This window comes from Xenopus laevis, chromosome 7L (assembly GCF_017654675.1).
Source record: "Xenopus laevis strain J_2021 chromosome 7L, Xenopus_laevis_v10.1, whole genome shotgun sequence".
Classification (NCBI taxonomy): domain Eukaryota; kingdom Metazoa; phylum Chordata; class Amphibia; order Anura; family Pipidae; genus Xenopus; species Xenopus laevis.
Window position 1 is genome coordinate 61,783,454 of NC_054383.1, and position 12,270 is coordinate 61,795,723.

A 12,270-nucleotide genomic window follows, 5' to 3' on the forward strand; every position below is an offset into this window, starting at 1 on the left:
TCTTGAGCTGGTCTTATCCTACCCCATAATAAAACGATTTATGCTGGCTTAATTAAGATCTATTTCTGTCTTGTTATAACAGAAAAAATAAGGTATTTTTTGTTTAAATAGGATGCTGTGAAAAATGGTTCTGGATAAAGTTTTTTTCTGGGAAATACCAGGAAAGGTTTATGCAAAAAACGAAGGAAGGACAGATCTTTAGGAATGGCAACTATTATTGTTTGTGCCCTGGTGAACATTGCTTGCAATGTTACCTGCTTGTATGTGATTTAGTGTTCTGCTCATTAATATAAAGAAAATAACACCCTCCTAATCCTTACTAATTACTTTCTATCCATCTTCAACTGTGATGCTTGGGGTGGGGACTGAATGGATGAACCTGAGGGACAGGTGTATTTCTCTTGCAAATGATATATGAAGGGAGTGTGACTGTGGGATAGCAGGTATAGTAGGAAGAGATGGTGCCTATAGTAACAGCGGGATAATAGTCTCTGGGCAAAAATATAATGTATAAAGGTGAGTGGATGTGTAACATAATAGCCAGAACACTATTTCCTGCTTTTCAGCTCTCTTGGTTTACACTGAATGGTTACCAGGCAGTAACCAATCAGAGACTTGAGGGGGGGCACATGGGCATATCTGTTGCTTTTGAATCTGCGCTGAATGCTGAGGAACAATTGCAAACTCACTGAACAGATATGTCCCATGTGGCCCCCCCTTCAAGTCGCTGACTAGCTCAGAGTTATAGAGCTCAAAACAGGAAGTAGTGTTCTGACTATTATGTTACACAATCGGTCACTCCAGCCTTTATACATTACATTTTGTGCTAACATTTTTTATTTTGCCTATCCATTTATCCAGTTTTTATTTTCACACTGAACCGTTCCTTTAAAGAGAGCCTACTTAAAGAGCAGCTATCCATTAGAGCAAACTCCACTGAAGTCAATCCCAGGAGTTCTATTTTTACAGACTCTTCAGGTGTACTCAACCCCCACCCACCTAAACTGAGGGAAATCTAACTGCAAAGTAAAACTGCTTCTGACAAACTTGCTGTAAGCACAATAGCACACTTCACACTTTTTATATATTAAACCACAGCAGTTAAATATACAAACATTTCTTTAAAATAACAGTTAACAAAAAATACTTATCCTTTTGTGTTTATATGTTTGCTTCAGTTGCTTTCACCAGTCACCAGCCTGGTAGCAAGCAAAAAATGTCAGTCTAGACAGTAAAACATGAATTTTGTCTTTCTGATGGGTTGCTCCCCATAATGTGCAATAAGGGCCGCCGTACAACATTTAAGCATTTGGCCTTTCTTGTCCAGTGCTGCTCTTTCCATTGCTGCCATGTTATCCATGGCTGAATGCCATTCTTCGAATGAGGGTGGGGAGCAATACTTCCAGTGTAGGGTAATCAATCTCCTTGCATGGAACAGTGCTTTTGTGATGAAAATAGTATACTTGATCCAGGGTAGTGTCCAGATCCAATATCAGGAGGCAGGTTCTGACTCTACAGGTACTCCATCCCGTGATGGCTTTAGTAAACCATGCACATATATCTTGCCAGTACTGTTGGAGTTTTGTACAGTCCCATAAAGTATGCACCAGGGTAGCACTTTCGCTATTACATCTTAGCCATAGTGGTGATTGTACAATTTCCTTGACATGGAGCCTCTGCATAGTATAGTAAGCCCTATGAATCAAATATAGTTGCAGTAGTCTATTTCTTTGGGACATAGAGACTATCAGAGAGGAGCCCAGGATCCCGTCCCATTGGTCATCTGTGTTTGCCCCAACCCCCCCCCCTTCCCCCCCCCCGCCCTAGCAGGGATTTCCAGATCATTATGCATTGGCTTATGGAGTTGCTTATATATAGAAGTATGTTCAGTAATGTTCCTTTTCTGGATTGTTTATTTAGGGCCATCTTTAGCCTATGATGCGTAAACCATTGAGTTGTAGGTATTAGCCTTTTTATTACTGATCGTTCTATTTAGACTCTCTCCTATTCATATTCAAGTCTCTTATTCAAATCAATGCATGGTTGCTAGGGTAATTTGGGCCCTAGTTACCAGATTGATTAAAATGCAAATTGAAGAGCATTTGAATAAAAATCTAAACTCAAAAACCTTCAATAATAAAAATTAAAACCAATTGCAAATTATCATTCTCTACATCATACTAAAAGTTATCTGAAAGGTGAACACCCCCTTTTTAAGAAATCCATTACCAATCTGCGCTTAATAGGCCAGTTTAACCCCCTCACATTTCAACTAATTATGTACATCGCCATTCCGCTATTGGGTAGTTACTGTTACATGCATAGTCACTGACTGTCTTTCCTACTACTCTGTAGACCCTTTGAGTGTTAACTTGTCCCTTAAAGGGGACCCGTCGCCTAAAATAATATTAGTCAAGCAAAATGAACTTTAATTACACTATATAAATTATTTGAATCTTGTTTCCTTCAGTCTTGGATTTCAAAAATATAGCAAGCATGCAGCAGCCATTTTGTGCACACTGTTATTAAGGCAAGCCTTGCATCAACTCAGAATCTTGTTTGTGCACCAGAATGGGGGGACCTGATGTCCTTCCCCTTGCCCTGACTACACAATTAAATGGTAAAGAGAACGGGGGAATATGTGGAGAGCAGTGAAATCTAGGAAGTGCTGAAAAGTGGAAAGTAAAAGTAATTGTCTGCCCCACCTCTATGCCCAGAGGAGTGGCAGACAATATTTGATTGACAGCTGAGATTTTTAAATGAGCTTACAAAATCTAGGAATGCTTTAATAAAAAAGGACTTTTGTTATACAGATGTTTGTGTCTGGATGACATGTCCACTTTAACCATAAAGTAACCATTTAATCTAAAATTACAAATACATTTCTCAAACATTAGTTTAGAACACATGGTTTTCCCACTTGTACCCCTTCCACTCCATCCCAACTGGGGCTAGAATTCATCCCTGAAGGAACTATAACAGTTAGTGCAGTAGTGGCACTGTAACCTGGCCCTTTTTTGGACCTTGAACAAGTACTGTGAAAAAGTTGAAGTTTTGTCCTCCTCTCTCCCGAGCCTAGCAGATTAGCAGCTGAATATGGTCCAGTAATTACAGGCCCAGTAATTGTCCCAGAAGTGAAGGTGAGGACTTGAGTCCTCATTTAATGTTGAGATAATACTCAGTTACTTGCCTGATACTGATATGGCACCGGGTCCGATGGGGTTATTGCAGCTGTGGGATGTTGTTTGAGTCTAACCAAGCATTAGCCTCCTGTGTCATCGCGTAGACAAGTTTGGCAACTCTCGGCCTTTTCTTTATTTCCAGGAATTTAGCACGTTGCTTTTGAACGTCCGCGGAATAATTCTCATAGATGGAGATGGTTTCTGACTGGTATTGGATGGCTTCCCTGGTTCGCACCAATGAGAGGATGGCGTCTCTTTCTCCTGCTTTGAGCAGCCTGGTGATGAGAGGTCTCGGTGGACATCCCGACAGCAGCTGTCTTGTCGGAATTTGTTGAGCCCTCTCTACCGCAACTGGCTGCGAGAGATTGTCCCAGCCGAATATTTCCGCTAGCCATGTTTCAACAAATGTCTCCGGTTTGTCTCCTTCCGCTTTCTCCTGGAACCCCCTAGAAACGGAGGTTATTGTGACGGAGACAGCTCTCCAGGTCATCGGCCTTTGTGGTGTTACTACATGCATGCCGCTGAAGCTCCTGTATTCGCTCCGGAAGAGGGCCGCACATGACCTCCAGATCACTCCCCCTCCGTTCTGCCTCTGTTGTACTGTCTCTTAATTTCTGCAGATCTTGTTTTATAATGGAGAGATCATGCTTCATTAGATGTCCTGATCTCTTGCAGTATATCTTGCAGCACAGGTTCAGGCTCTGGCTATGAAGAGGGAGCGCTGGTTGGAGAGTCTGCACCATCTTGCTTGTCTTTGTGGGCAAAATTTTCCCAACTTGGCAGCTGCCAGGGATGCCCGTTTCTGAGCTCTGTTTTGCCCTCTGAGGTAGTGGTTGCCAATTTGCGTCTTCTGGAGCCGTTTTGGTAGGTTAGTTATAGCCTTTTTTCAGTATAAATGTGGCTTAGGGAGAGGAGCTCTTTAGCACACGCGTTCTATCACAAGAAAGTTTCAAATTGTCATCATTTTAAAGGAGGAAACAACTTCTTTGTTCTGAATCAGCACTGCTTGAAGTTTTAACTTGCAGTCCTGAAGCTTCAGAAACTAATTTTGTCACAACCGGACCTATTTCCTATCCATGTAATAGTTCTGACACTTTTTAATTACATGCAGCACAATAGCCCAGCATAGCTTTAACATTTTAAATGCCACAGATTGTAGAATACACTTTCTCTGGCAAAGTAACTTGAAATGCCACTGAACGTAGATTCTACGATCTGCAGCATATCCGGGTGAGTGGAGGAGCAGCTTTTAAAACCGCCCCCCCCCTCGCTCAGAAGCCGATAGGCAACGAGCAGAGCGGGTTGGAAAGTGGCCCCTGGGGTGCGATCGCCCAGGGGTCCCAATGGTACAACAGGCACGTGGGTCTGCTGCTGCCAGCTCCTGCATGCACTTTCTCCTTCCACCATCGGCGACCCCAGACCCGAATCTTCGCTGGATAAAGTTAAAAAGCCTCTTCAGCCTGTCCCAAGTTGGAGAGGACAGATCTGCTGCCTGCAACAACCCCAGGTTAGTGTTGACACTCACAAACACACACTTTTTACACTATTACACATTCACACTTACACACACTCACATACATTTTGGGGGATATGGGGGGTTTCACACATTCACAACACTTACACATATTTGCACACACATACACACATTGTACACATATACACACTTACACAATTTTATAGCTTTTTTTTCTTACTGCGTCATGTGTTGTTTTGCCTGAAAAAACTGTTTTATTGCCATTGCGAAAAGTGTATTCGATAATTGCACTGCACAATACCTTTTGTATGTTATTTTGGTAATTATATTGCAATTTGGGTGCATTTTTAGCCATTTTATTGCATTTTCAGCTTTGCATTGTTGTTTGTTTATTTCTGTCCATAAAAACCTATTTAGCCATGGTAAAATATTCAAACTGTGATTCTAGGTTTTCTAGGGTCTCCATACTGATAGAGGATCTTATGGTGCATAATACACATACCGGGTGCTTGTATTATAGCAGTCAGACTGTCATACGTGAAAATTCATATGTACTATTATCATTTGGAGGTTTGCAGTTTGGTAGTTTGCAGTAGAAAGATGTAATTACATGCTTTCCATTTGTCAGAATGTGTACTTTCAGAAAATATATGGTTTTCCATGCTGTTGGGGGTCTTACGGTGCATAATACAAATACCAGGTGCTTGTATTATAGCAGTCCGTGTCATATGTGAAAATTCATATGTACTATTTTCATTTGGGGGTCTCTGTATGCCACCTAGATTGGTAAATCTTTTCATATCAGGCATCAAACTATTTAGTAGACCCACTGGCATTCCTATTTAGTAAGCCTTTTGCTGATACGTTACAAAATGTGGGGTATATAATAGGGTAAAATGCAAGCTTTGTGACGATTTTCAGAAATTTCATAACAACCGTTATGTTTAGCATAGCTTTGCAGTTTGGTAGTTTGCAGTAGAAAGACATATATACCCATTTTCAAAGAAAAAAGAAGAGAAAAGGAACCTTGTTTTGTGACTGTATCAATTCACCAGACCTCCTATCTATCAATCACTTCCCCTAATATTTATCGCAATGACAGTAGGTTATTTAGTTTCTATTTGTTTTTATGATTTAAAAAGGATACCCTTATCTGTTTAAATTACCCGACTTGATACTTTGTTTGCAACTTTAAGATAAGCTGACAACACCAAGCTATAAAATTACAATGTTGCTTATTGTTAAGATTAGGTAAATTTTAACATCTCCCTGCTAAATATAACGTGCCACGTGCGACATTAACCTTTAAAGAACCCACAAGAAACGTTTTTCAATTAGTATCGTTGTTATTTTATTCAGGTTTAACCCACCACGCCAACAACAACTGAATTAGTTTAAGGTGCTAGTACTATATAAAAATTCCAATTAATTTATAAGCTAATTACATTCACTCTCAGCGTTTTTATCAATCAACTTAACCAATAAATAGATTATTGTTACAATTCATTAAATGCACAGTATAAAGTGACCTGTGCAATCGATTGTATTTTTGATTTTTAAAAAATTAATCGGATGTGTTCTAATTTATAAAGTGCCGTGTGCAATCAATTAATTCACAAATTCATTTAATCTAAAGCATACAATTTCAAAGTGACTTGTGCATATATGAACTAAAATCTAAAGGTTAATTAATGTGATCACAATTAAGAACCCTTGGTTATCAACCTTTTAATTAAAAGTTGAGGAAAAGTGAAAATTGCATAGAGGATGGAGTTGCTCCCAAGATTCTAGCTAATGATTTTTTCTAAGTACCTAGGAGCACCACAAAGATGTAGAACGGCAGGAACTGTAGGGCTGCGGTCTCAATTGTACCTTCCTATCTGTATTGGAAGAGGCTAACTTAACCTAAAAAAACGCAAACCCCACAGTCCTTGGAATAGAAGATAGATAAGTAAAAAGAGTCTGAGAATATTATTCATAAAAGTTTTCCGATGGTCTCAATCCCACCATCCAGTGGTTTTAAACTAAAATCAAAGGAGACCGTCAGTTGCCCTGACGTACGTTTCGCAATTCGCTTTTTCAAAAGGCAATTACCTCTCGCGGTTCTTTATAGCCGCATTCACTTCCGCATGTTCTTCGCGTCTACGTTATCTTCTCGCGAGACTATACGTCTTTGTATGACGGACGCATATCTACACAGCTTTCAGTGACGGACGCATATCTTATTCCAGATCCCGCCTCCATAGATGTAAAGAGCTTCTCTGTGTGTTAACACGTTAGTTACTAGAGCATATATACCTGTAGTGATATTTGATACGATGGACTGGATATAGCGGTTTCTATCCTGAAATCATAATGACACCTTCAACACTATATACATAGTAGTGCTATAATATAGTCTATGTCATTGTGTGTGTGTGTATATTTGATTGAGTGATGTTCAGATAAATGCGGTAAACAGATTGTTTTCATTAATGCCATAAGGTGCAACTGTATTAAGATTAAAAATCCAATAAATTTCTTTTTTAAGAAGTTCTTGTTCCAGATTTCCGCCTCTAATTCCCAGTGTCACTTTTTCTATAGCCCAAAAGGATAATTTTCTTGGGTCTGATTGATGTTTTGCCCCTAAAATGTTGTGCCACAGTAGACAGAATCTTTTCAGTTTTTTTGTCATTTTCGGCATTCTTAATAGTGCTGCAATGTTTCTGCATACGTTGTTTCAGCATCTGGGTGGTCATTCCAATATATCGTAGATTGCAAGGGCACTCTATACAATAGATTACTCCTCTCGTTCTACAATTTATGTAGTTTCGTATTTGTCTATTTTTTCCAAATCTATCTTGGAATGTTTCCTTTCTCACCATCTGATTGCACTTATTGCATTCTCCACATGGATGAGAGCCTTTGATTCTTTTTTGCTGCCGAAATGACTGGCACATTAAATATTTTAAATTGGGGCCTCTTCTATAACAGACCTGTACCTGATTAGGTAGTATGGATTTTAATGTTTCGTCCATTAGAAGAACATTCCAGTGCTTATTGAGGATACTCCGAATTTCTTTACTGTCAATGCTATAAGTGCTTATAAACCGTATGGCATTTTCACCTTCTGATTTTCCATCTTTCTTAGTTAATAGAGATTGTCTCTCTGTACATAGAGCCCTATGATAAGCATTTTTAAGTTGTTTATTGGAATATCCTCTATCGTTAGTCTGTTCTTTAACTCCTTGGCTTGTAGTTTAAATTCTATCTGGGTGGTACAATTACGTCGTAGCCTGAGGAATTCCCCTGTAGGCAGGGCTTTCTTTACACTTATTGGGAAGAAACTAGAGTGACTCAGGTGGGAGTTAGTGACAGTTTCTTTCCTGTAGTTACTGGTTGTTAGTTCGCCATTCTCTCCTATTGTTATATTGAGATCTAAGAAGGACACTTCTCTATCTGATATCTGGGAAGTTAGTTTGATATTCCAATTATTGGTTAGTTCTCCTAGGAAGCTAGTGAATTCTGTGTGTTTTCCTTGCCAGATTATTAATATATCATCTATGTACCGAAGCCATTTCAAGATGTATTTATGATATTTTGCAAGTTTTTCACTAAACACAGTTTCTTCCCATTGTCCCAGGAATAAATTGGCATAAGCTGGAGCACATGCTGTACCCATAGCTGTCCCTTGGGTTTGAAGAAAGAAATAATTGAAATATAGTACAAATCTTAACAATTTGCACATGAATTCAATTTGATTTTCTGATTCTTTTCCTGATTTGGACAGAAAATATCGTACAGCCTCTATTCCTAACTCATGTCTGATTGATGTATATAATGCTTCAACATCTAATGTGATTAATAAGATGTTGTACTGGCTCGCTTTTTCGGATAAATTCCCATTTCCAGACACTATTGGTCTACCTGGGGGTTTCTCCGTATGTTTATGGATTTTAGGTAACAGATAAAATGTCGCAATTCTGGGATGTTCAACCTTAAGGAATTGATATTCCTTTTTGCTAACTAATCTTTCTGTGCTTCTTTAAGTAAATTGTACTAAAGTTCTCCGTTGGGTCTCCCATTATCTTTTTATAACATTCTGATGTCAGATGCCTATCTGCTTCTTCCAGATACATTACATTGGGCCAGATCACAATATAGCCACCTGTCAGACTGTTTGATCTGGACGTCATCCCACATTGTTATTTCACTAATGGCTTTTCTTTCATCCTGAGTAATATTTTTTTCATATACTTTGGGAGTTAACCTTAAAATGTCTTTGGTCACTAGGTTCGTGAAAATATTAATATTGGGGCATATATTGGATGGAGGTGTGAACTTCGATTTTATTTTCAATTGTTTATCAATTGTATTATTTGAGCTTAGTTCTTCCTCTCCTGGGGAGCCTCCCTGTCCCTCCATTAATAGATCTTCAAGATCTCTTAGAGCTTGTGTCTCCAAGGTTTCCATACTGATGTCACTCTTAATATCTGACCCAAAATATTTCTTAAGATATAGTTTTCTTACAAATAAATTGACATCTTTAATTATGTCGAATGTACCTGATTTATGGGAAGGTGAAAAGGAGAGACCCTTGTTTAGCACATTAATGTGACTATCGCTTAGTTTATGCTCAGAAAGATTAATGATCTTTAATATTTGTCCTTTTTCTTGTATGATCGAGTTGTCGCATAGTTGGGCCTGACCTTGTCTTTGAATCTAGTGTTCTCTTTCGACCTCGGTATTATCCTGTTCTCTTGTTCGGTGCCTACCGCTAAAAAAATAGGGTAATTTGATTCAGCCCTACTGGTGGAGGGATTCTGATCATCTGTGATGTTGGAATGGTTATCACTTTTAATTACCCCAGGAATCTCCTCAATAGGTTTAGGATAGGGCTTGTTGGTATTGCCACTAATGGTATAATTGTTGCTCCTAGTATTCCTTTTTGAATCAATTTCAGGGGCTGGTACCAAACCTCTTGTTTTAACCGTGTGACCATTTGTATACCTGATTTGTTGTATTATCTTTATGATCTCTGGATAATTAACTTTTTTGGTATTTAAAAGAGAGACTTCCATTTTTTCAATCTCTTGTTTCATGTTGTTTCTTGTTTTTTCTTTATAATTGATTAATATTCCTTGTGTGGCTGTAGAGTCTGAGCAATTATTTAATTTATCTTAAGAGTTAATCTTTTTCTTTCAAATATAATATATACCCATTTTCACCAGAATGTGTTCTTTCTGAAAATATATAGTTTTCTAGGATCTCCATACTGTTAGAGGGTCTCATGGCACATAATACACATACCAGGCGCTTATATAGTATATTGTATTAGCCAGTGTCATACGTTAAATTTCATATGCACTATTTCGATTTGGGGGTCTCTGTATGCCACATAGTTTGTAGTAAATCTATGCATATTGGGCATCAAACTATTTAGTACACCCCCAGCATTCATATTTAGGATGGTTTATGTTGGTAACGATAAATGGACGATGCGATGCTGGAAAGTTGAAGCTTTGAGGCAATTTTCAAATTAACCAAAACCGACAATTTTGGTAAAGCCTTTGCGACTCAGTAGTATGGAGCAGAAAGGCATGGGTACCCATTTTAGATTCAGTAGAATGTGTACTTTCCAAAAATATATGGTTTTGGGGGTTTCTATTAATGTTAAGAACTCCACCATCAACCCATATCCCCAGGTCTAGTGCCTTGGGGGCTATCAATGATTTCGTCCCTGCAATTCACTCCTTACAGTATATCCAATCCATAATTAAATCATATTACTTTCACCTAGGGATTTTCTTCAAAATATAACTTGACCAAGGAGTTCACAAGTCCACTCCATCCTACATTTCTAAGGGCAATGACACACCAGGAGATTAATCACCAGCTATAAATCTCTGTTACTGCAGGTGACGAATCTCCTGTATAAATTATTTCCAATTGCTTACCAAGTGGCTTTTTAATGCTCTTCTAATCTACTGCTCAATTTATCACTCACTACCATTTCATATACACGTTTAAAAACTAGTGGTGCACCCATTCTCTGGAATTTCCTCAAATGTTCCATTTGTCTTTTTCACAATCTATCGTCTTTTAGGCTAGTGCCACACTATGCTAATCTGTGCCTGCATTTCTCCACTCCTGTTCTGATCAATGTGCTTGTCCCCCAAATCTCGGGTACAGGCAGATTTTGACAGATTTCTTAGGTTGTGGCTGGGTGGCATGCTGCCCATAAAATCTTGCCGCCCCAGGCATGGGCCATTGTGGTCTTGCCACAAATCCGCGCCTGACTAAAGGCAATGCACAATGCCACATCTCTCACTTTGCAGACACCTTATCTTGCCCATCCCCCACACTTATTATAACCCCTTCTCCTTTTAAATTGTATTGTTTATAGGTAGTATTTTTGTATGTTATCGATATGCAAAATAGATTTGTGCTTTTATAAATACATGTTAAAGTGAGCTAATTTAAACAGTGCTACTATAATTTTGAACAAAGTGGACAAAAACATGGAATGAACTTGAACACCAACACTTCTAACAACATGTTAATAATAGACTAGTTGAAAAGAAGCAGAAAATATAGCATACTAATAAAAAAAAAAAAAAAAAGTGTTTACCAGTTTGTGCAATAATGTTACAAGTGTGCAGAGAAAAATTTTGCTATTAGTTACTATTAACCACCCACCCAAAACATGCTATCTGTCACAGGTGGTTTGAATCCTTCATAGTAAGTGCCAATGATCCACCTAGCTTCTCATCCAAAGCCACCAGATTGACATTCGGATATGCAGACATATATATTTACATAAAAGAACATACAAATATACATTTGCAAAGTACTGGTAAAGCTCAATCCAAAATAAGTTGTGCAGTTTTGGTTTACAGTGCTCAAATGGGCCCCCAGCCGCAACCCTGACTTTGCCTCCTCAGGCCCGCACGTACCTTGTTTTTTCTTTTTTTCATGGCATCGGGTCCAGGGAGAGGCGGGCCAGCGCCAATAGTTTGAGCTTGGAAACGGGTCTGGGTCGACGAGGCCCACTGGGGTTTTTCCTGGTTTCCTACCAGCCCAGTCTGACCCTGGTTATGAGCAAAGACTGGCCAAGTTGGGGTTGCTTTATCCTAGAGAAAAGGCACTTAAAGGGAGATGCGATAACTATGTATAAATATATATGGGGTAAATTCTCTAATGCTTTATAGTGATGAGCGAAATTTTTCACCATGTTTTGCCAAGAATAACACGTGGTAACCTAGTAAGTTAGGATAAAAAAAAGACACAAGTCCATCAAGTTCAACCTTTTATGTCTATGTATAACCTGCCTAACTGCTAGTTGTCCCAAAGGAAGGCAAAAAACCCTTCTGAAGACTTTCCAATTTGCCTCCACAGCTCTCACTGTTTAAAAAACCCTTAACAATATTTTGACAGAACCTCCTTCTAATTGGAATGGGTGACCACGTGTCAGCTGGAAGGACCTACTGGTAAATAAAGCATTAGAGAGTTTATTGTATCATCCAATATATATTTATACATATTTTTCATATACCCCCTTAAAGTGATACTGACACTAACAATTTTCTTTTCAAAATATTAATATACATTAAAAGTTAACTAAAGGTCATACTG

At 38.7% G+C, this 12,270-nt stretch overlaps 1 protein-coding gene across 2 annotated transcripts in view; it reads left to right on the plus strand.

Annotated features, from left to right (window-relative positions):
• The window catches only part of LOC108696306, an 89,180-nt gene that overhangs the window by 959 nt on the left and 75,951 nt on the right, over positions 1-12,270 (plus strand). The window lies entirely within an intron of this gene.